General features: G+C 42.9%; 1 long non-coding RNA gene and 1 other non-coding gene across 3 annotated transcripts in view; one reads left to right on the forward strand and one right to left on the reverse strand.

The window, feature by feature from the left end:
• LOC103171388 overlaps positions 1-22,521 on the forward strand; it is a 38,891-nt gene that overhangs the window by 9,782 nt on the left and 6,588 nt on the right. The window lies entirely within an intron of this gene.
• LOC114807714 lies at positions 22,037-22,174 on the reverse strand. Its single transcript, XR_003755789.1, has one exon. It is a non-coding gene; the product is annotated as a small nucleolar RNA SNORA7 (small nucleolar RNA).

Consider the following 22,521-nt stretch of genomic DNA (forward strand, 5'->3'; position numbering starts at 1 on the left):
TGATGCCATCTGAACTTGGCCACTACTAAGTTTAAGTTGGTTGCCTCCCTCAACTCCTTTCTCGGGGTCCATCCCTTGCTGGCAGATGAAGCACTAGGTTCCCGTTGGCAACTTTCCTCTGCCAGTGAATAGATTTCGGTGTCAGAGTCCATCTGGGCCACCAGTTTTATTAAAGTGGGAGGAGGTAGACCCAGAAAAGGAGGAAGGTTCTGTGATTTCTTTCCCTCAGGTACTATGAGAACTCTAACTTTCACCAATGATTTCCTGGTGGGCCCTGGTACCAAGCTAGATTTTCACTGGCATAAAACCATATGGTTGTTAAAAGTCCCCTGTCTATCCAGAGCCGATGGTCCCGTTTTATGTTTTACACCTAGTAACCAGAGAGTTTTTATATTTCAAATAATGAAAGGGTTAAGCCAAACCAAGCTAAGCCCTTAACCCCAAAGATCTACTCAGATTATTGTGATCCTTTGGCTGAAGGGAATGAAGCCTTGAAACAAAATTTGTATGGGGTCTAGTTGGATGGAAAAAAAAGAATAAAAGGGAAAGTACGGCCCAGTGTGAGGACAAAGGTAGCACAGGTGAGGATGAGAATATGACCTCTCCTTCTTAGAAGAGAGGAGTGTCTAAAAGATTCCTTCTAGAGGTTTCACTGAGTCAGGGGCTGCTGTTGAAAAACATCGAAGGGATAATTGGTCCCTGCAACATCAAGCAGGTACCTCCCAGTTTCGGGCCCCTCAGTCTAGTCTGCATTCTAGATCCCAGCACCTTGGGTGGGGAACAGGGTAAGTATGGAGGACCCACAGCCTCTATAGGAGACTGCTAGCAGGTTCAGAAGACTTCATTCATTCAATAGTATTTATTGAACGCTTACTATGTGCAGAGCACTGTACTAAGTGGCTGGAATGTACAATTCGGCAACATTATTGCAGAAGTTGAGTCTTTCCAGAGGGTGTACTGGAGGAAGAGGTTCCTAATTGCTCTGCACACACTAAGCACTCAATAAATACGATTGAATGATTAATTTCAGTCCAGAGCTCTCAGGAGCCCCCTCAGAGTAACTCAGAAATCTCTTCCCAAAAGGGAGTGGGCCAGAACTAACACATTTACTTTGGGATTGTGCAGACAATGACTTGAAGTGCACCCAGACCTGGTAGAAGATCTAGAGAATTCACTGGATGGGTAGTTTATGGCTAGTAACTATGACTACTAAAACTCTTTGCTGAGAGGACACCTGACCATGGAGAGAGTATGCCAGTTGGAGACCTCAGCGTTCAGCCCATCCAAGGCTTTGGCCATCGAGCCACTCATGCTGAAACTCCTAGTTGTATGCAACTTTTTCATAACATGGGGGCAGTTTTGTCTTTTCGCAGGCAAAGTGCTGGCGGCTCTGATGGTAAGAATAAAATCTGGTCTTACTGGTTTTACAGACTAATGAAATCGTCCTTTTCAAAGAAAGTTACTGCTAGCTATTATCCTAGAAAGCTTTCTGATTTAGGCTCGTTGCCTTTGAAATGATATGATTGTCCTCCTCGAGATGTGCTTCGTGTATTATTTTAAACTGAGCTGGGATCAGTACTAATCCCAGATCTCAGAGGGGGAATCATCAATTGTCTCCAGAACGGAGAAGGGAAAGGAGCAGAGGAAGAGGTGGGAAATGTCTGCTTTTCCCATTGAGGTAGAAACTGGAAGTTTGAGCCATCAGATGGAAAGGGAAGGGGAACAGCAGGAGGGACATTCCAGAAAAAAGTGCCTGAGCCAGAGAAGCATACCGATGAGAAATTGAAACAGCAGGGAAATTCAGGGAAATTCATAAGGCACAAAGGAGCTTTAGGTATGCTGCCTCGATTCTCAGCCTTTTCCATCCCTCCTCAAAGTTCAAATGAACATACTGAGCTTTGATTCCTGGAACAGGTTGTGTGCTTCTTTGCTCAATTGGGCTTGACTCAAAATTGCAAGGAAACTTCAGGATCCTCCTGCCTCGGCGTGCAACTGGGAGAAACACCCAAAGGTGGTTCAAAGTGAGTTCACTCACTCAGAAGACCTGGGGGAAGAGGGCCCAAATCAGTATCTGATGATAAATCTGTACACAGTAAGAGAACAGGTCACGTATGAGTAAGATATCATTACTTTAGACATTCAGCAATCGGGACTCTGGGTGCTTAGTACGGTGCTTGGCACATAATAAGCGCTTAACCATTAAAAAAAAAGCTGCAGCAGGATGAAAATATATTTACCAAATCAGATTATGCCAAATACAATTTTGGGCCTTTCTGCAGGTGTGGGCTATATTCCTTAAAAGATCTCCCTAACGTGATAATTCTCTCTCTGGAGAAATTGCAGTGTGACTTTCCAGCAAGAAACTGTTCTCGCAGGCCAAATATTCCCTGGATAATTGCCAGATATCCCCTCTACTTTGTGATAGGTTCAACTCGCCATTCTGCCCAGGAGGAATCAGAGAGCTGGCTCATGGTTTGAATGCGTGGGTACATGTTTATTTTCAAGTTCTGGCATATTTAAGTTTTTGATTAGAAAAGGTTAAAAGGCATATATCCCTCCAGTGGAGGTCTTCTCTCTGCTCTGTACTTTCTAGGGTTTGGCGGGTGAGCTTATTAAGGTCCCAAGGGGCTGTGCTTTCCCCACTTCTCTGGCAATACAAATCGAAACTCCTAGTTCTCCCTCTCAAATTAGCTCTACACAGCCAGAGCAATTGGAGAGTGGACAATTATCTGCTGATTTTGGACTAGGCAGGCAACAAATCTAGATAACAGTACAACAATATGTTAACTCTTGAGAAGCAGCATGGCCTACTTGAGAGAGTACAGGCCTGGGAGTCAGTGGGCGTGGGTTCTAATCCCAACTCTACTACATGTCTGCTGTGTGACCTTGGGCCAGTCACTTAATTTCTTTGGGCTTCAGTTACCTCATCTGTACATTGGGGATTAACATCGAGAGCCCCCTGTGGGAAAGGGATTGTGTCTAACCTGATAAGCTTCTGTCTACCCCAGCGCTTAGTACTGTGCCTGGCACATGGTAAGCACTTAACAAATACCATTTTAAACAAAAGAAAACTTCCTCTCTGGGGTCCACTCCCTTTACATTTCTTTTTTATTCAATGATCCAGATTGTCTGTCTGCATGTTTCCAAATAATCGTCAACCCTTGATCTCCTTTTGACCTGAACTTAACTCCATCCCACTGAACTACCCCTTCTTGGTGATAACCGTCTTCAGTTGTTGTCCATCCACCAGAGCTATTACTCCACCATGAATTGCCTTTGGATTTTTCAGTTCTGTCATCCTACCATGCCTCTCCAAACTCCTCGAGTGAATTATCTATACTCACTGCCTCCACTTCCTCTCCTCCAACTCCTTGACCTCCTGCAATCTGACTTCCGCCCCCTTCACTACACAGAAACTGCCCTCTTGAAGGTCATCAATGATCCCTTCTTGTCAAACCCAATGGCTTCTGCTCCATCCCAATCTTCCTTGGCCTTTCTCATACCTTTGACATTATAGACCATCCCCTTCTCCTGGAAACATTATCTAACCTTGGCTTCACCCACTCTGTCCTCTCCTATCTCTCTGGCCACTCATTCTCAGACTCTTTTCGTGGCTTCTTCTCTGCCTCCCACTCCCAACTGTGGGGGTCCCTCAAGGCACAGTTCTAGGATCTGTTCAATTCTCCATCTACATCCACTCCCTTGGAGAACTCTTTCGCTCGCTTCCACAGTTTCAACTGTCATCTCCGAGCAGATGATTCCCAAATCTACCTCGCCAGCCCTGACCTCTCTCCTCTGCATTCTCACATTTCCTCCTGTCTTCAGGACAGCCCTACTTGGATGTTCCACTGACACCTCAGACTTAATGTGTCCAAAGCAGAACTCCTCATTTTTCTACATAAACCCTAGTCTCCCCCTGTCTTCCCTATCACTCTAGTCGACACCATCAGCCTCCTCACAAGGAGGAGCAACACGGCCTAGTGGAGAGAGAACGGGCCTGAGAGTCAGAGAACCTGGGTTCTAATCCCGCCTCTGCCAACTGCTTGCTATGTGACATTGGGAAAGTTGCTCAACTTCTCTGTGCCTCAGTTCCCCCAACTGTAAAGTGGGGATTCAAACCTGTTCTCCCTCCTACTTAACCTGTGAGCCCCATGTGGGACAGGGACTGTGTCTGTCCTATTTAACATGTAATAATAATAGTAATTATGGTATTTGTCAAGCGCTTACTATGTGCCTGGCTCCATTACTTAGGGCAGTATTTGACATATAGTAAGCGCTTAAAAAATACCATTAAAAAAGGGGTCATAACATTTACGTTATCCTTGACTCATCTCTCTCATTCAACCCACATATTCAGTCTGTTACAAAATCCTGTTTATGCCTTCACAGCATCTCTAGAATACTCCCTTTCCTCTCCATCCAAAGTGCTATCATGCTGATCCAAGAAGTTATCTTTTTCTGCCTTAGTTACTGCATCAACCTCTTCACTGACCTCCCTGCCTTCTGTCTCTCCTCGTTCCAATCCATACTTCACTGTGCTGCCCAGATCATTTTTCTGAAAAAATAATCTGTACATATTCCCCTACTCTCCCGAAATCTCCAATGGTTGCCCATCCACCTCTGCATCAAACAGAAATTCCTTACCATCGGCTTTAATGTACTCAATCACTTCTCCCTTTCCTACTTTGCCTCTCTGACCTCTTACTACCTCTCAATCCACACACTCTACTCTTCTAATGGCAACCTACGTTCTACCTCAATTTCATTTACCCCACCACTAACCCCTTGCCTATGTCTTCTCTCACCCCTGGTACTCCCTCTCCCATCATATATGATAGTTCACCACTCTCCCCACCTTCAAAACCCTTCTAAAACCACATCTCCAAGAGACATTTCCTGATTAAGACCTCATTTCCCCTATCCACCCTCCCCCTGGGCCTCAACCATGCACTTGTAGCCTTTAACACTTCAATATTCACCCCAGCTCTAGAGCACTTATGCACATATCCTTATTCTTTACCATTTTCCCCATTTACAATTCATTTAAATATCTTTCTCCCCCTGTAGACTGTAGGTTCCTTGTGGTCAGGGATCACATTTTACCAGCTCTATTGTATTTTCCCAAGTGTTCAGTACAGTGCTTGGCACACACACAGTAAGTGCTCAATAAATACCATGGATCTATTGATTGACTCTGCTTCATGAATCCCCAAGTTAACCCCTCTTATTTGTCTTTTCCTTTTTAACCCCCCCCCCCCACCAAATTATCTTCTTGTTCCAGGGTCTTCTACAGGACCTGTTAGTTAAGGACCAAGTATTTCCATAGGACACTTCCTCTGTGCTTCCCTAAGTTTTGAGGATGAGCCAACTAGGGGCTCATCTGGCTGTCCCTGGAAAGCTTGGAGGCAATAAGGGCCCAGAGAATGCTTACCCTCCTTCTTTGCCATCCTTTTCATACACACTCCTGCCCCCAAACCTGGATGCCCTCCACCACAAAGAAAATGGCACATCACACAGTCTGGGTTAGGATCCCACCATTTCTGTCTTCTCCAAGCCACCATCTTAAATATCCCTGCATATTGGCAAGGAGAAAATGTCAGGGCACACTTGGAAACTTTCTGTAGGGCATGGGTGGGATTCGGTATCCCAGTTGGAGAGTTTTGCCCTAGTTGTCTGCAGGATGGCTTTCAGGGGAAAGAAGATTTTATGCATACATTGAATATTTTCTTTATTGAGCCTAAGGGGTTTTTTTCTTAATGCATTTTGGGATTGTTTTTTAACTCCAAGGGATATACGCACACGTACATACATATATAATATTATATATAAATTATTTTTCTCTTCTCACAAATTTTCTACATCTCTCAATTTATTGTGGTTTTAATAATAATAATAATGTTGGTATTTGTTAAGCGCTTACTATGTGCCAAGCACTGTTCTAAGCGCTGGGGTAGACATAGGGGAATCAGGTTGTCCCACGTGGGGCTCACAGTCTTCATCCCCATTTTACAGATGAGGGAACTGAGGCACAGAGAAGTTAAGTGACTTGCCCACAGTCACACAGCCGACAAGTGGCAGAGCTGGGATTCGAACTCATGAGCCCTGACTCCAAAGCCCGTGCTCTTTCCACTGAGCCACGTTTAAGCTTTTCCTTAATGTATTGTTTATCCAACTTTCAGATCACTGATGAAGATGAAATGTATATTATTTTTTAATTAGTCAGCTACTTACTTGGCTATACCAGATGTTAATTTAACTCTTTAGGAGGGAATGGAATTCTTTTGTGAGTCTAATTTCCTACGTTTTAAAGATAAAGTGATATTCTGCCCCTAAATCCTCCACATCTGCAGGCTGTCAGAATGGTAGTTTCTTATTTGAGGGTTAATATTTTTGGTCTTATATTCGAGGAAGCTTTTTTTTTATTCAGTAAAGTTCTTTGTGATTAACTACAGGGATTCGGGGATGTTTATATTGCACTAAAATTTTCCTTCCAAGGAAAGTTGGAAAAAGAGAAAGTGCTTGATTGCCAGTGGCTGTTCATCTAATTGAACTCTGCAAAGCCACATCCTAAGAAAGGAAGAGTTGGAGGATAAGCCTTTCCTTCATTGCATTAGAAACACAATAAAAGGCAGTGGAGGGTGCTTCCATTCTATTTCCAAATGATTTTTTTCCTAAGGTGCTGATAATTTCCTGGAAAACCGGGCTCATTGCATTAGAAACACAATAAAAGGCAGTGGAGGGTGCTTCCATTCTATTTCCAAATGATTTTTTTCCTAAGGTGCTGATAATTTCCTGGAAAACCGGGCAGCAAAGTTAGCATCCAAAGTTCTTCAACATTCCTTCTGAAACAGAGCGAAAAGAACAGCTGAAGATACAAACTTTAAGCTGATCAAACCCCCCAGGAAAACCTATGCTATTGTCCTACTGTTCCAGCTCTCAGAATGGCTTCCAGGAATAGGCCCAAAGTCATCATCCTTAACTGCTCATATAAATAAGAGCCAAAGACCCAGAATGTGATGGGGACATGGGACATATAAGGCAGAGGATATGTAGATAGCTTTTGCCTAGAACTGTTGATCCTTTCAAAATAGTGCTAGCACTGAGGGTAAGATGGAGAAGTAGAGTATAGAGAAATATGTATATTATGGGGAAACATAAATGTCCTGCACTCTCCTACCCCATCCACGGCAGGACCCCCATAGGTATACGTGCCCACGGGGCTTTTGCTTAGTCCCAGACACCCGCTCCCCTCCCCCCCAGCAAATCGGTAGAAGATGTGGTCCTTGGAAGAACTAGAGAAGTATTCATATGGTGATTCTCTTATCAGTTCCTCCCACTCAGTGGAAAGCAGCAGGACCATTGGAAAGAGCACAGGCCTAGGAATCAGAGAACCTAGGTTTTAAGCCTGGCTTTGCCACTTGCTTTCTGTGTGACCTTAGGCAAGTCATTTAACTTCTCAGTGCCTTTGTTTCCTCATCTGTAAATGGAGATTCAATACCTGTGCTTCCTCAACCTAGACTGAGCCCTGTGTGGGATTGGGACTGTGTCTGATCCCTCAATCAGTCAATCAATCAATCAATCAATCACTGATATTTGCTGCATGCTTACTGTGGGCAGAGCACTGTACTGTGTTTGGGAGAGTACAATGCAATAGACTCGGTAGACATGATCCCCACACGCAAGGAGCTTACAGTCTAGAGAGGGAGGGAGACAGAAATTAAAATAAATTTCAGAGTGGGGAAATGGGAAAGTATAGGGTTGTGTACATATGTGCTGGTGCTAGGGGCGGGGTGAGTATCAAATACTTAAGGGGTACAGATCCGAGTGCATAGGTAATGTGGGAGGACGGGCAAATTGAGGAAATGAGGGCTCAGTCAGGGAATGCCTTTTAGAGAAGTGGTGATTTTAGAAGGGCTTTGAAGGTGGGGAGAGAATCAATTGAATTTATTGAGTGCTCACTGTGTGCAGAACACTGCATAAAGCACTTAGGAGAGTATAGAATACCAGAGTTGATCGACATGTTCCCTGCCCCCAGGGTGCTTACAGTCTAGAGGTTATTGGTTATGAAGGGGAAATTTCAGGTCAGAAGGAGGATAGGGACAAGGTATTGGCAGTGAGGCAGACGAGACTGAGGTAAGGTTAAAAGGTTGGTGTTAGGGGAGTGAAGTGTAGTGGGTTGTAGTAGGAGATCAGCTAAGTAAGGTAGAAAGGGGAGAGGTGATTGAGTGCCTTAAAGCCAGTGGTGAGGATTTTCTGTTTGATGCAGAGTCGGATGGACAAGTGGGAAGATGTGGATTGAACTATTTTTTTAGAAAAATGATCTGGGCAATAGAGTGAAAAATAGACTCGAGGCAGGGACCTCATTATTTTGTATCTACCACAATACTTGGCAGATAGTAAGCCCTTAACCATTATTATTATTATTATTGTTATTCCATGTTGGTAATGAAAATGTTCAAATTAGAATGATCAAACTGTTAACACAATAGGCCTGGTTCAGGAAGAATGCATATAGCATTCCTATAGCTTTTAGATTTTTTGAAGTCTAACATATTGCCATTGAATTAAGGAGAGTTGTCCTCGTGTTAAAACTGGACAAGCCAGTTCAGGCTTCAGGCTGAACTTATTTCCTAATAAACCTTGAAATGTTTTTGAGAAAGACCTTGGCCCTCCTCATGTCATGGTCTGGTCAGAATCACCATGGAATTGCTCTGATCTATGGCATAGAGGAAGGGCTAGTTTCATCAGTTTGCTGCTGTGGTTGAGAAAGTGTAATATTCTGGGTTTGTTCTAAGGTCTTTGAAACAGGAGGACACTATATGGAAGCCAATCATTTGATGGAAATAAGTGCCGCAGATTTAGGACTCAGCCCTGCTAACTAAATATTTACTCTGGCCCCTGCTTAGTGAAGGTAAAAGCTTTTCGTTAACATATTTGTGGAGGTCAGTGGGGCAAAAGAAAGCTTATGCTATGTGTTAGTGCCTAAGGGACTTTGGCTGCAACCTTACAAAGGCAGGGGTTTCTGCTGAACAGAACAAACATCTTGCATTGCAGCTTTTGTTTTCCTATTGTTCATTAACAATCTGCATGAACTCAAAACTGAGAAAGTTAAGAAAAAGACCTTTCAAAATGTGTATTTGGAATGTTCCTTCCCATCTTCACAAGCCCCAGTATTGCTTTCCTTTCAGTGTTTTAATGGAGCTTGTTTTTCTCTCAGCTTACTCATTGCCAGGGTATCTCAGCTAGTTATTGGTTCATTTTCCCTATTACAAAGAAAGTCAGTCTTTGGAAGTTGAGATTTTCATTTTAAACTTAATTCTTTGACTTGAATCCACAAATTGGCTCAATTACAGTTCTAGGCTGACCTCCAGGCAGCAGTGTAGGGTTGACTTGGCAGGCATTTGAGAATTCCTCGATCAGTAACTCCTTTTTTGGATTTATCAAGTGCTTAGGTGGACTGCTTTGTGTTAAGCCTGTTCCTGTCAGAAAGGAATAAGGCTATGATAATAGTTTGCTGAATAAAATATTTTGAACCCGCCCTACTAATTTTCATTCTGCTCAAGTTTGCCAACTAATTTTGCTCACCATCAGTCACCAGCCCCTCAACCTCTGATAACTCTCAGATATAAATGTTTATTTCAAATGGTAATAGAAAATAAATTTTGGATATGGATTCCCATGCTATTAACCTTTCAATAGCTTGTTCCTGACTTGATTCATCAACTCTCCCTGGATTTCTCCAGTGCTGTTCTTGTACATCAAGACTTCTCAGATGAACTAGGAAATGCACAATCATATGTTAAGAAAGCAAATTCCCATAGTGTGGGGCAAAGGGGCTGTCAGTAGTTTTCATTTTACTCAGCCCTTGCTCATTGCACACCTAGTTCTGAGATCCCAAAGTGAGGATTTGCCCTGACCAGGGCTATTTGTCTCCTACCGATTCAACAGCAGTTTCTAAAGACATTTTCAGAATAGGCAGAGTAAATTTAGAGGATCATAGTATTTAAAAGCTTCAATTATTTCAAGAAAAAACCAATTCCTAAGTAAAATGTTTAGAATGACTTTGTGTGTAATCAGTTTTACTGGCCATTTGTTTATAAGCAGAGATATAATTAGCTTGGCCCCAAATCTCAAAGTTAAGTGTGTTTTCCCGAACCCTCAATGGGCATGCCCATATGAACCAATGTTCATATTTATCAGTGGATGTAATTGATTGGTGAAATAGTATTGTTTCTCCGAGAACTAAAATCGTCCTTTTTTTCCTGTTCTATTCCCTTTTTCCCCCTCAAAAAAATGAAACTCATTTTCACATTTTCAGAGCGTGTGTGAGGATAACATCTGTGAAGCTATCAGCAGGTGTTATAAATGGAGTTTGTTGGTAGAAGTGACCCCTAACAGGGAAGCAGCCTGGGATTTAAAGTGTTTAGAGAGTCGGGAATCAAGTGCTAAATGAAGGCCATGCAGAGGTATCTGAAGGCTGACTGTGGTGTAATTTCGTTCTGTTGTGGAATAGTCTCAGTCTCTTTTAAATACTTGAGTTCAGGTAAGGTATAAGAACAAGGTCTTCCTTATTGTAGCATGGCACAGTGGATGGAGCACGGGCCTGGGAGTCAGAAGATCATGGGTTCTAATCTTGACTCCGCAACTTGCAACTTGTCTGCTGTGTGACCTTGGGCAACTCACTTGACTTCTCTGTGCCTCAGTTACCTCACCTGTGAAATGGGGATTGAGACTGTGAGCCCTACAAGGGACAGGGACTGTGTCCAACCCGATTTATTTGTATCTGCCCCGGTGCTTAGTTCAGGGCCTGGCACCTAGTAAGTACTTAACAAATACCGTTATTATTATGATTATTTTTAGTGTTGAAAGGTTTGCTAGCAAGTAGTTGTATCAATACTAGTGATAGTATTTATTTAGTGCCTATTTGGTACATTCCACTTTACGAGGGCACTTGGGAAGTACAGCATAAAGCATTACAACATTTGAAAGTATCCATTCACCCCTCTTTCTAGCACTCCTGGCTAGAGGGCCTGGGTGGCCCCTTAATAATAGCAATATTAGCCATTGCAGTACTTGTTCAGTGTTTACTATGTGCCAAGCACTAGGGCTCACAATCAGGACACTGAGGCACAGAGAAAGTTAAGTGACTTGACCATAGTCACACAGCAGACAAGTAGCAGAGCTGAGATTAGAACCCAGGTCAATCAATCAGTGGTATTTATTGAGTGCGAACTATGTGCCAAGCACTGTACTAAGCACTTGGAAGAGTATAGTACTCTCCCTCAAAGAGTTTACAGTCAAGTGGGACTCACTCGACTCCCAGTCATGTGCTCTTTCCACTAGGCCATGCTGCTTCTCCTTGATCCTCAAAATGAGTTCTGAAGTTTATGGTTTCAAGGAGTAGAGCGATTGTCCTCCCTGCATGAGAGATTCCAGCCTTGTATTATCCCACACTAGCAGGTGAGGATGAGCGGTGAGACTCACCTTCGTTTTGCCTAAAGCCAAGCGGAGCATTCAAGACTCAGAGGATTAAGGTCAGTGCATCTTTCCCTGGCTTCACCTGGTCTTTGCTGTAATATGGTTGGAAGAAAATGATCCCTGTAATTCATTTACAGTATCAGCTTACATTTCAACCCTGTTACATGGCCAGCAACACCTGGAAACACACTCTGGCCTTTGGCTACAGCATACTCCGAAAGCCAAGCTACAAAGGCTTCATTCAAGCAGTCAGTGAGTTAGCGCATTAAATCTCTTTGGGTTTCATAGCCTCTCGGCCAGTTAAGCCACCACGTGGGGTGCATCTGCGTGAATATATGTGCGCATACGTGACCTGCACACACACTGCGAAATTGCCTGCTGTTCAAAGAGAATTATTACTGTACTCTCCCCACCTCCTAGTAGTAATAATGATGGTGATATTTGTTAAGCATTTGCTATGTGTCAGGCACTGTTCTAAGTGCTAGGCTAGATACAAACTAATCAGGATGGACACAGTCCCTGTCCCACAAGGGTCTCACAGTCTTCATCCCCATCTTCTAGATGAAGTTGCTGAGGCACGGGGAAGTTAAGTGACTTGCCCAAGGTCACACAGCTTACAAGTGGTGGAGCTGGGTTTGGAACCCAGGTCCTAATGACTCTGGGGCCCGTGGCACTGCCCGTTAGGCCACACTGCTCTGAGTCAGCACTGGGGTAGATACCAGTTAATCAGACCAGACACGGTCCCTGACCCACAAGAGACGCACAGTCTAGGGGAGAGACGAGTCTAGTCAAGGGGAGAGATGAGGTATTTTATTCCCCCTTTTACAGATGGGGGAAAGTGAGGCATAGAGGAATTAAGTGATTTGCCCAGGATCACTCAGCAAGCAAATGGCAGAGCTGGGACTAGTATGCTAGTTTCCTGACTCCCAGGCCCATACTCTTTCAACTAGGCCACTCTTTCTCCTATGGCAGCCATTCAATAAATACTACTGAATGAATGAATAATGCAAGATGAACCCATACTGCCCCCAAATCTACACAAGAACCAAATGTAGGGAATGGATACCCAGCCTTTTCTAGTCATAATTGGACTGAGCACATGAATTCATTAAGTTGTGTAGAATCTTAATTGTCCGCCAAAGGATCGGATTATAGAGAGAGTAAAATTACAGGATATCCAATAGCAACCAATCTTTGTGCCAGAGCCAGAGGTATCTCCAGTGCCACCAACTCCGTTGTGCATCCCAGTGGGGGGTCATCTGAGGTTTCTGAAGGAGTATTTCCCACGTTTATTGACCATTGTCCTGTTGCCTTTAAGGGAATGATCCTTCTTACAGGAAACTGCAGGGTAGGTTTCTCAAATGAATCTTGTAGCGTACAAGGAAGATGCTTAAGTGGCACCTAAACTATCATTTCAGACATTTCTATAATATCCAGGGCTTGAGAGATCTGCTTTCCTAAAGAGGTTTTTTTTTTTAACTTAGAATTCTGGGTGAGATTATCAAAACAACTATCTGTAATATTCTGGAGGCACAGTGAAAAGTATTGAAAAGAAAATTGCCCACCAGGTTAGGGTTTATTTAAAAGAAAATTCCCCATAAAGTTAGAGTTGTGAAATCTTGTGCTAGGGTGCATTATTTCTGATGGAAAGGGATTTCAAAAAAAAATACATTAGCCAATTCTGATGGGATCAAAGACTGAGCTAAAAAGACCACGAAAGCTGAGGCTAAAAGACCAAAACCACCAAGTGTCACTTGGAAGTTCAATTTTGCAAGTTGCTCAGGCAACGGTGGGCTGTACTGGACTATTACTTCAAAACTGTAAATAAAATCAACAGCCTAAATCATAAAATTAGTTTGAATCTAATATCTTAGGGTTTTTTTCCCAAGATGAACTACATTTCTACATTAGTACCTTTTGACCTGTAACAGGGCTTCCTTGAGCAATCATGCTTTCTTCAGTGGTCTTTTCAGCAAAAAGTGTTTCAAAAAAAAAAAATGATGCCACCTAGGGCAGAGTTTGCCTAACAGACCTCAGGGCCTAATTCATACAAGCAATGGGCTAGGTAGACATTACTGTTATTTACAGAGGGACATGCCACTAATGCCAACTCTCAGCCCTGACCCAATAATGCAGATATCATTAGGTCGGCTTCATTGGCAGAGGGCATTTCAGGCTTTATGACCTCCCATCCCTTCCTTCTCTTCCTCCCATGCCATGGCTGTCCCCAGAGTTCAAGCCCCTGGGGCATCAGTGGCCAATTGGACAATCCCCCTCAGGCCAAGCAGGAGGAGTACATGAGGAAGCTATTCTGCTGACATGTTGCCTTGTCTCTATGAGTCCAGGGAGGCATTCTCTAGGTAAACTAGGCAGAATGAACATCAAGAAAACCAGCCTTTCTCCCTTCTATTAGCCTAAAAATGTGAAATGCTGTGACTGATAAACTGCAGGCAAAAACAACTCTGACTCTTTTCTTTCTTCAAGTTGACAAAACACTCTATGGTAGATGTCGTATGAACTTCTTCACCTCACTCTTAATGCCGATGGCATGCAAAAATGACCCATGTGAAGAAAGATTAAGTCATTTATTTGTATTATTTGCCTGTCTCCCCCTCTAAACTGTAAACACACTGTGAGCAGGGAACATGTCTACCAACTCTGTTGCACTTAGTAAAGTGCTCTGCACACAGTATGATTGATATATGATGATGGGAAATCATAAATATTACAGTTTCCCTAAGGGTAAGCATATATTTGCAATATTCCTTAGGGACAATTAGAGACAGTGTCTATTTCATATGTTCTCCTACTCTCTGCTCCCTTCACCCCACACTTTTTTTTTAATTGGAAGGGTTCTGGTTGTAGTTTTCTCTTTCTGATCAACATACAGGACAGTCTTTAAAATGAACAAATTTCACATGCAGATAAAGTTGAGGTGAATGTTGTACATCCATTTTGTAAAATGAGTTGTAAGGAAAATTCTATATGAATTGCCCTTCAATACACCTCTTAAATATACAAAGTGGAAAAATAAAATAAAGATAAACTCAAGGGAAAGTTAAAAAGAATCAGTAGTCTCATAAAAAGTAGGTTTAGTCAGACCTATAGTTTCCATAGTCAAATCTGAAAGATGAATGAATTGAAATCGGACAAAAAAAGTCAGAAGTTTTTGAAAGTCCAAGTGTTATGTTGAAGAATGAGCCATCCTTTCTGCAGCTTTCCACCAGGCTTGACAGATGGAACAGACGTAAGTTCTTACCAGGAAGATATATCAATTTACCTCTGTATTCCCACAGCATTTTTCCATGAGGCTCAAAAATTAGGCACCAAGCAAACAAATACTGGATATTCTGGTCTGGCTACTGAAACAAGGAAGCAGCATGGCCTAATGGAAAGAGTGCGGGCCTGGGAGTCAAAGGACCTGGGTTCTAATACTGACTCTGCCATTTGCCTGCTGTGTGACCTTGGGCAAATCACTTAACTTCTCTGTGCTTCAGTTACCTCATTTGTAAAATGAGGATTAAATCCTACTCCCTCCAACTTAAACTGTATCCATCCTGATTATGATGTATCTACCCCATCGCTAAGTACAGAGCCTAGCAAATAATGCTTCACAAGTACCATTAAAAAAATTGTGGTTTAATTCTACTCAAATCTAGGGCTCTCCAATAGAGCAGAAAAAGTTGTTGTGATGACTTTATTCAATTAGAAGGTGCTATACAAGCCGCCTGGTCCCTCTCCCTCTCAGGACTTAGACTCAAGTAATCATGCCTCCTGAGCTCTTTTCCATGACCGTACACCAAGGCTGGGAATCCCATGTGGGACAGGATTGTGTCCAATCTGATTATTTTGCCTCTCCCTTAGTGTTCAGCACAGAGCTGGAAACAAGTGCTTAATAAATATCATTATTATTATTATTGTGCTTCCTCTCTTCAGCTTTTAAGGTTCCCAGGAGGACAGTAGTTGAAAGGATAACTTATCAGGTCTTTAGAGATTCCAGCTCCTTGCCTTGCTTTTCCCATCCCAGGACTAGCTCCCCAAAACAGACAGTCCTCCTCCTCCAATAGTTCCCTGATCCTTCTTCCCCTTTAAAGAGCAATTGGTTTCACTAAACTTTGTAACCAGCTCATTCCCCTCCCCCCCGCCCGCCCCTCCCCGACACCCAGCTGTTTCATACATTGCCTTCTAAGGTGGGTTCCTAACACTTCACAAGATGTTCCATGACCAAACTCTAATAAAACAAAAGAGGAGCCAAAAAATGGCAGAAACTTGGAGTAATTCCATTTTTACCCCCACAAACATATTTTGGGATCTGTAGCAGCAACAAAGTTTAGCAGTGCACAACTCTTTTTCTTGGATTGCTTTAAAACGTTTCCTCTCATCCCACATCTCCCTCTTGCCCTTCCTAATCTATCAGGCCCCATTCTCTTGAGCCCCTCCCCTCTCCACAGACAATGTGACTCTCCAGATGTACCGACAGCCCCTCAGGAGGGTCTGGGCTATCTATGTCTGCTGGTAACAAGGCGTTTTTCTCCCAACAGGCAGCTATCTCTGGCTACTTCCACTCAAGCAGAGATAGGTGGCTGGTCGGGGAACACTCTGCAGATACCTGACTTAGGAGTTATATGTCACATAGCTGGCTGGCAAGGAAGCTAGCTGGAAATGACTTCAGAACTTTTGCGCCTACAGAGATATCAGATTAGAAGGTTATCCAGCAGAGTAGAGTTTTGAAATTAGTCCCTGGCACCTAATTCCAGACATTGATAATCATCTATCAATAGTACTAAGTGGACACCTTTTGTTTGCAAAGTGCTACACTGAGCATTTGGGAGAGTACAATACAGGTGGTAATAATAATAGGGCTATATCCAGGTTTGCACTCTTAATTGTTCTCCCTCATCGACAATGACCCTCCTGTGACAGATACTGTGTCTGATTTCATATTTTGTATCTACGCCAGTGCTTAGAACATAGGGAAGAAGTGTGTCCTAGTGGATAGAGCAGGGGCTTGGGTGTGAGAGGATGTGGATTCTAATCCCAGCTCCGCCACTTGTCTGCTGTGTGACCTTGAGCAAGTTATTTAACTTCTCTATGCCTCAGTTACCTCATCTGTAAAATGGGGATTAAGACCGTGAGCCCCATGTGGGACAGGGACTGGGTCCAACCTAATTACCTTGTATCTACCCCAGTGCTTAGAACAGTGCTTGTCACATAATAAGCACTTAACAAATACCACAGTTATTGCATAGGAAGCATTTAATAAATTCCATCGTTATTATTATCACTTCCAAGGATTGTGAACTGGACTCTCAGCCTTGCTTATCCCAAATCTTTAAATTTCTGACTTGTTTGCTTTTTGGCATCTGACCCTTCCCAGTCCTCAACCCCTCCAAATTCCCTGACCTCTTTTCCCCCTGATGCTCAAAATGAAAAGTGGGTTTGTGGAGAGAGTAGGGATGACCAGGAGACTTGGGTTTCAGTTCCATCTTTGCCTTTGGCCTACTGTGTGCCTAGGGGCAAGTCACTTACCTCTCTGTGACTGTTTTCTCCCAGGGGATACTTTGAGTTAATACAGCACAAATAACAGCTCTTAGTAGAGTTAAAACTGAGATAGACGGTTTGATGGAGTGGAGAACTATGTATATGGTAGCCATTTTGCTATGTATTCTCACAGTTACCCAAAATGGCTTTTCAGAAAGAAAAAGGTTAATTTTGACCCAGAATGGGAGAGTAATAATTGGCTCTGCGTCTTTCCAAAACACTTCTGGTGTCAGGCGACTTAGGTTGTATTTATTACCAGGAAGCACTCCTGTGGTTAAGGGTGAAGATTATTTCCAAGGATGGTTCAGGCCTCGCTGTCCAGGCTTTCAGAATTGATCTGAGGAGCCCGTAAAAAGAAGCACTTCTGCTCCATCATTGCATCCATTAAAATATGACCTCCAAGTATCCCTGGGGCCTCAAACGAGAAAGAGAATTTATTTCGAGCTGAGGTGCGGCACAACTCATTATTGTCTACAATAGACAAATGGCCTCTTTTTAGATTAATGCAAATGTCTCTCTGGAAATGCTTTTAGTCATTTCAGGGATGAGGAAGAGAGGTTTAGGTGAAGCTTGGGATATAATGGGATATAATGAGAAACAATGTGGCCTAGTGGAAAGGGCGTGGGCCTGGGACTCAGTGGACCTAGGTTTTCATCCCACCTCTGCCACTTGCCTGCTGTGTGACCTTGGGTAAGTCACTTAACTTCACCATTCAGTGAAGGTAAGTTTTCTCATCTGTAAAATGGGGATTAAATACCTATTCTCCCTCCCTTAGACTGTGAGTCAAATGTGTGGCAGGGACTGTGTCTGACGTGGTTATCTTGGATCGACCCTAGTGCCTAGTCCAGTGCTTGGCACATAGTAAGCACTTAATGAATACCACAGTTATTATTATAATGGATGGTTATTATTCCAAAATCTTGATTTTTGATGGAAAAACTATCCTCGAGTATAGGTTTAATGCCAGACATTTCTTTCCCTAGAGCCCATTGGCAAAAAGATCTTAAGTCCATTTTTTTTTCTGCAATAGAAATGCTTAGTGGGAAAACTAAGTGATTGGTAAGATTTCAAATTGAGTATCTGTACATCTTCAACTTCATCATCATCATCATCCTCAGGATTTGTTGAGGGTCCATGCTTTGCATGTCAGCCTGGAATCACTGCATCATTGAGTGGAAACTACTGCAGAGGCAGTGTTGGAACAGTTACAGTTTAGTGCAATATTGCAAGTACAATATTCTTTCGCAAAATGTAAACTACCGAATTCCAAGTACTGTCCTGGGATTCCCTGGGTTCTGCTTTTCAATATACCTGCTCAAAATAGCCTAAGTAATGTAAAGCATTGTGGGAATAAAAGCACTATTTAAAATCAAGGTATTATTATATTTTTATCAGCTTAAAAGGTCCATATAGCTATTTGATCTTGTACATTTTTACCAAGTCAAAATTATGGGAAGAAATGGATAAGTGCAACAATTTGGGGAAATAATATGCTAAGAAAAACCATATTGGACTTTTTTGATTCCACTGGTATATTTTAATTTGGGATCTTTAGTCTTAACATTGAGGATATCAGCCTTGTAGTTTCCAGAATTGAAGGTGGTTCAATTCCTTGGAAAATGATTTTTCCTGAATTTGCCAAAAAAAAAAAAAAATCAGATTAAGCCTTTGCTTCTGATGTCAAAACCTAATAAAGATCTGCCTATAAGCAAATAAAGAATGTAGTATACCTTTTATTCTTTTTCTCTTGCATTTCATATGGAAGGTCTATTTCAGCCTTTAAAAATGAGCTCTGTCCCAGGTAATTAGGATTTAATGGAAGTCAGATAGTGAGCCTAAAAGAAATTGCATAATCTCTGCCTCTTCTTCCTATTTGTTTTTCTTTCGATTTCATGGGAAATTGGGGTGGTGAGGTGAACTTTCAGGGAATTTGCTGCAAGAAAATGGGGTGTCTAGACAAGGAGGGATTGAGTGCTATTGGTAAGTGTGGGCAGGGTCAATGCATATTTGGGGGGCCCCGATAAGATTTGAAGGGGCATAACAATCTTTGAAAAACAGTCACTGATTTCAAAATGTTATCACTCCTAATCATGGATAATCTTAATGTGGGAAATGGGATCTACAAAGAGAAGTGGAGCCAGAACCATAACAGCAGCATTACAACTTGGGCTGAAGAACGCTTCCTAAAATCATTCCCCATAATCTGAATGGTGGATCTGATCAACTCAAAAAGCTTTGGCAGGCAGGGGTGGGGACTTAGGTCAAATTTTAGAAAGGATTTGTTTGAAATCTCCCAGCAATGTTGTGGGAAGTGATTCAGAAAGGGAACAGGAAATGGAGAAGCCAGGATCTGCATTAATATCCTTTGTAAAGTGGTCATCCCCTTCCGCCCCTCCGAACCCCCAGTGTAAAAAAAAAACACCCCAGAAACCACCAATTTTACCTCTCTTAATCTATAGAAGATAATGCACAGCCAATGAGTGAACAGTGTGCCTATGCCAAAAAACCAGACCTTGTTTTCAATGACAGTTGTTGTGGACAATGTTATGGAACAGGCAGGCATTACCCCACCTGATGCCAGAAGGAAAGTAGAAAGCCAAAAGGAAAGATGGGAGCAGATGGCAGCTCTGAGGCAACCAATCAGTGGATGCCAGGAGTAATCAAATGCCCTCAATCACAAAAGAGCTTTATGGTCAGTGTTGTGCCTTTTGTCTTGGGATGTGACAGTTGGCAAGATACCGGGGAGGTCATAGAAGGAAAGACAATGGGAAGGTTGAAATAGCTCTGTAAATCCTGGGGCACTGTCCTGGAGGAGGCAATACCAATCAGCCATCCTAGCCACCTGTTGATATCTCAACTGTGAGGCATGCGTTCTGTAGATTAAAGATCAATGTGATTCAGTGGGGCTCCTCCCAACACTGCAAACGTCAATCAATCCATCGGAGTTATTGAATGCTTACTGTTTACAGACCACCGTGCTAAGTGCTTGGGAGACTACAGTAGGGCAGAGTTGGTAATCACTTTCCCTGCCTGCAAGAAGCTTACGGTCTAGAGGGGGAGACAGACAGTATAAATAAATAAATAAATAAATAAATAAATAAATAAATAAATAAATAAATAACTAAATAAATAAATAACAGCTAGGTACATAAAGCGCTGTGGAGCCGAAGGTGGGATGATTAAAGGGAGGAAAAGAATGAGAGCAGAAGTCATAAATGCATGTTGATGTCTTTTGTATCGGGTGGGACATGCTGCTGCTGGTATGCTCCGTTTTGTGACCTTTAGTCGTTTCCACAGTGGGTGAACATGGGCAGTGTCTTTTGGTAAGCCACTCGGTGGGGAGCCTGTCACGTCTGTGACTTTATATCTTCGCTTCATCAGCCACCCAACCTCTGACTGTTACACGCAACTTGTATCCGTCTACCGCTGTTACTGCTACTCAGTCGTCCATCCCTGGGACTGTCTCTATCTGTTGCCGACTTGTTCATTCCAAGTGCTTAGTACAGTGCTCTGCACATAGTAAGCGCTCAATAAATACTATTGAATGAATGAATGAACATGCCTTGAAGTGCTTCTTCAACAAGTCCCTGTGGTGTTTCTTCAGTGCCACCTCCTTTCCCCCATTCTGGGCTCATTCCACTTTAATTCACAGTACAAGAGCTCTCTGGATAAACTGTTGTCATCTACTTTCCACCCAAATCCACCCAAATAGAGCTGGCCTGTAGGCAGCAAAACATCAGGGCTTGTACCTCTATGGTTTCATTGTTGTTGATCCTCTCTTGATGACTCATTCCCCTCTGCCTTCAAACATGCCCGCACCTCCCTTATCCTACAAAAACCTTTTTTGGACCCCTATGTACCAATTAGATTACCGCACCCCCCACCCGCCCCTGCCTCCCTCCTTCCTTTCCTGTGCAAACTCTTCAAACAGGTTGATTGCTACGATTGGCAGATTTGCGAATCATTAGTTAGTGGAAAAGGGGGTGTTTGATTTCCACACCAATAGAGAAGCATGGTGTCCAGAGTGAATTTTGGACAGCACTAATGCTATTTAGGCAGCTGGTTTTCTGCGACGCTTATGTGCAGGGGAACAGATTTTTAGTGGAACTAGTAATGTTTTTTAATAATCTCATCTCAATCAATCAATGGTATTTGAGCACATAGTATGTGCAGAGTGCTGTTCTAAGCACTTGGGAGAGTACAATATAACAGAATTAGCAGACACGTTCCCTGCCCATAATGAGCTTACGGTCTAGAGGAGAAATGAGTTCTGGGACAGACTGCTGCCTTGACTGGAAGGCTGCTGCTGCAGAAAATTCATTAAAAAAAGCAGTATATTTGCAAGTTATATTGTGAATAATCAGAGGAATGTGCCATGAACCAGGAGTTGGAAGAACATGGAGTGTAGCTGGGTAAAGGAGAAGTACAGTAGGGTTACATAGAGGCCAACTTTTCAGGTAGGGGATGGAAATGGAAAATTGGCAGGGCTCTTAGGTGGGGCTAGAGACTGATAAGGGGCAGTACTTAGTACAGTACTCACAAATATGAGTGCTTAATTAATATGATTGATTGATTGTTTGATTGATAGGCTTCAAAGAGTGAATTTACCAGAAAGCGACCATCTGGGGGCTTTTCATCCCTAATTGGAAGCTCTCGGGTCTTGTCAGCTCTTATGTATATATGCATATATTCAATTTACATTCATTCTGATTTATTTATTCTGGTACTGCATCCCAACATAATCGTACTGTTACCTATTTTATCCTTGTTTTTCCTCCTGTTCCTTGTCTTGTCTTGTCTTATGCTGTCGAGTCGCCTCCGACCCATAGCGACTCTATGGACACATCCCTCCCAGAACGCCCCAGCTCCATCTGCAATCGTTCTGGTAGTGTATCCATAGAGTTTTCTTGGTAAAAATACGGAAGTGGTTTACCATTGCCTTCTTCCGCGCAGTAAACTTGAGTCTCCGCCCTCGACTCTCTCCCATGCCGCTGCTGCCCAGCACAGGTGAGTTTTGACTTGTAGCAAATTACCTTCCACTTGCTAGCCACAGCCCAAGCTAGGAATGGAATGGGTATGCCTCTGCTTGACTCTCCCTCCCATAGTTGAGATTGGTAGAGTACTGGAAACTCTCCAGGTGTGATCCTGAGAGAAGACTCCTCTTCCTACCGTCTCATAAATAGTTTTTGTCAGTCTTTCGTACCCACAGGGTGAAAACTCCTGTGGGCAGGAATCTTGTCTTCTACTGCTACTATACTTCCCCAAGTGCTTAATACAGTGCTTTGCACTACACAGGTGCTCTCAATAAACACCACTGATTGACTGATAGTTTATTCTTAACCTTTGGAATCAATGAATGTGGATTAGTGAGCCAGAGACTGGCCAGGGCTCAATCAAGCCTAGTAGACCACCCGGTGCTCTACTGCCTGGACCTATTAAGACATGGATGTGTAACTCCCTGTCAGGGAAAGTGCTTAGTAGAGTGCTCTGCACACAGTAAGG

Source organism: Ornithorhynchus anatinus, chromosome X3, assembly GCF_004115215.2.
Source record: "Ornithorhynchus anatinus isolate Pmale09 chromosome X3, mOrnAna1.pri.v4, whole genome shotgun sequence".
NCBI classification, from domain to species: domain Eukaryota; kingdom Metazoa; phylum Chordata; class Mammalia; order Monotremata; family Ornithorhynchidae; genus Ornithorhynchus; species Ornithorhynchus anatinus.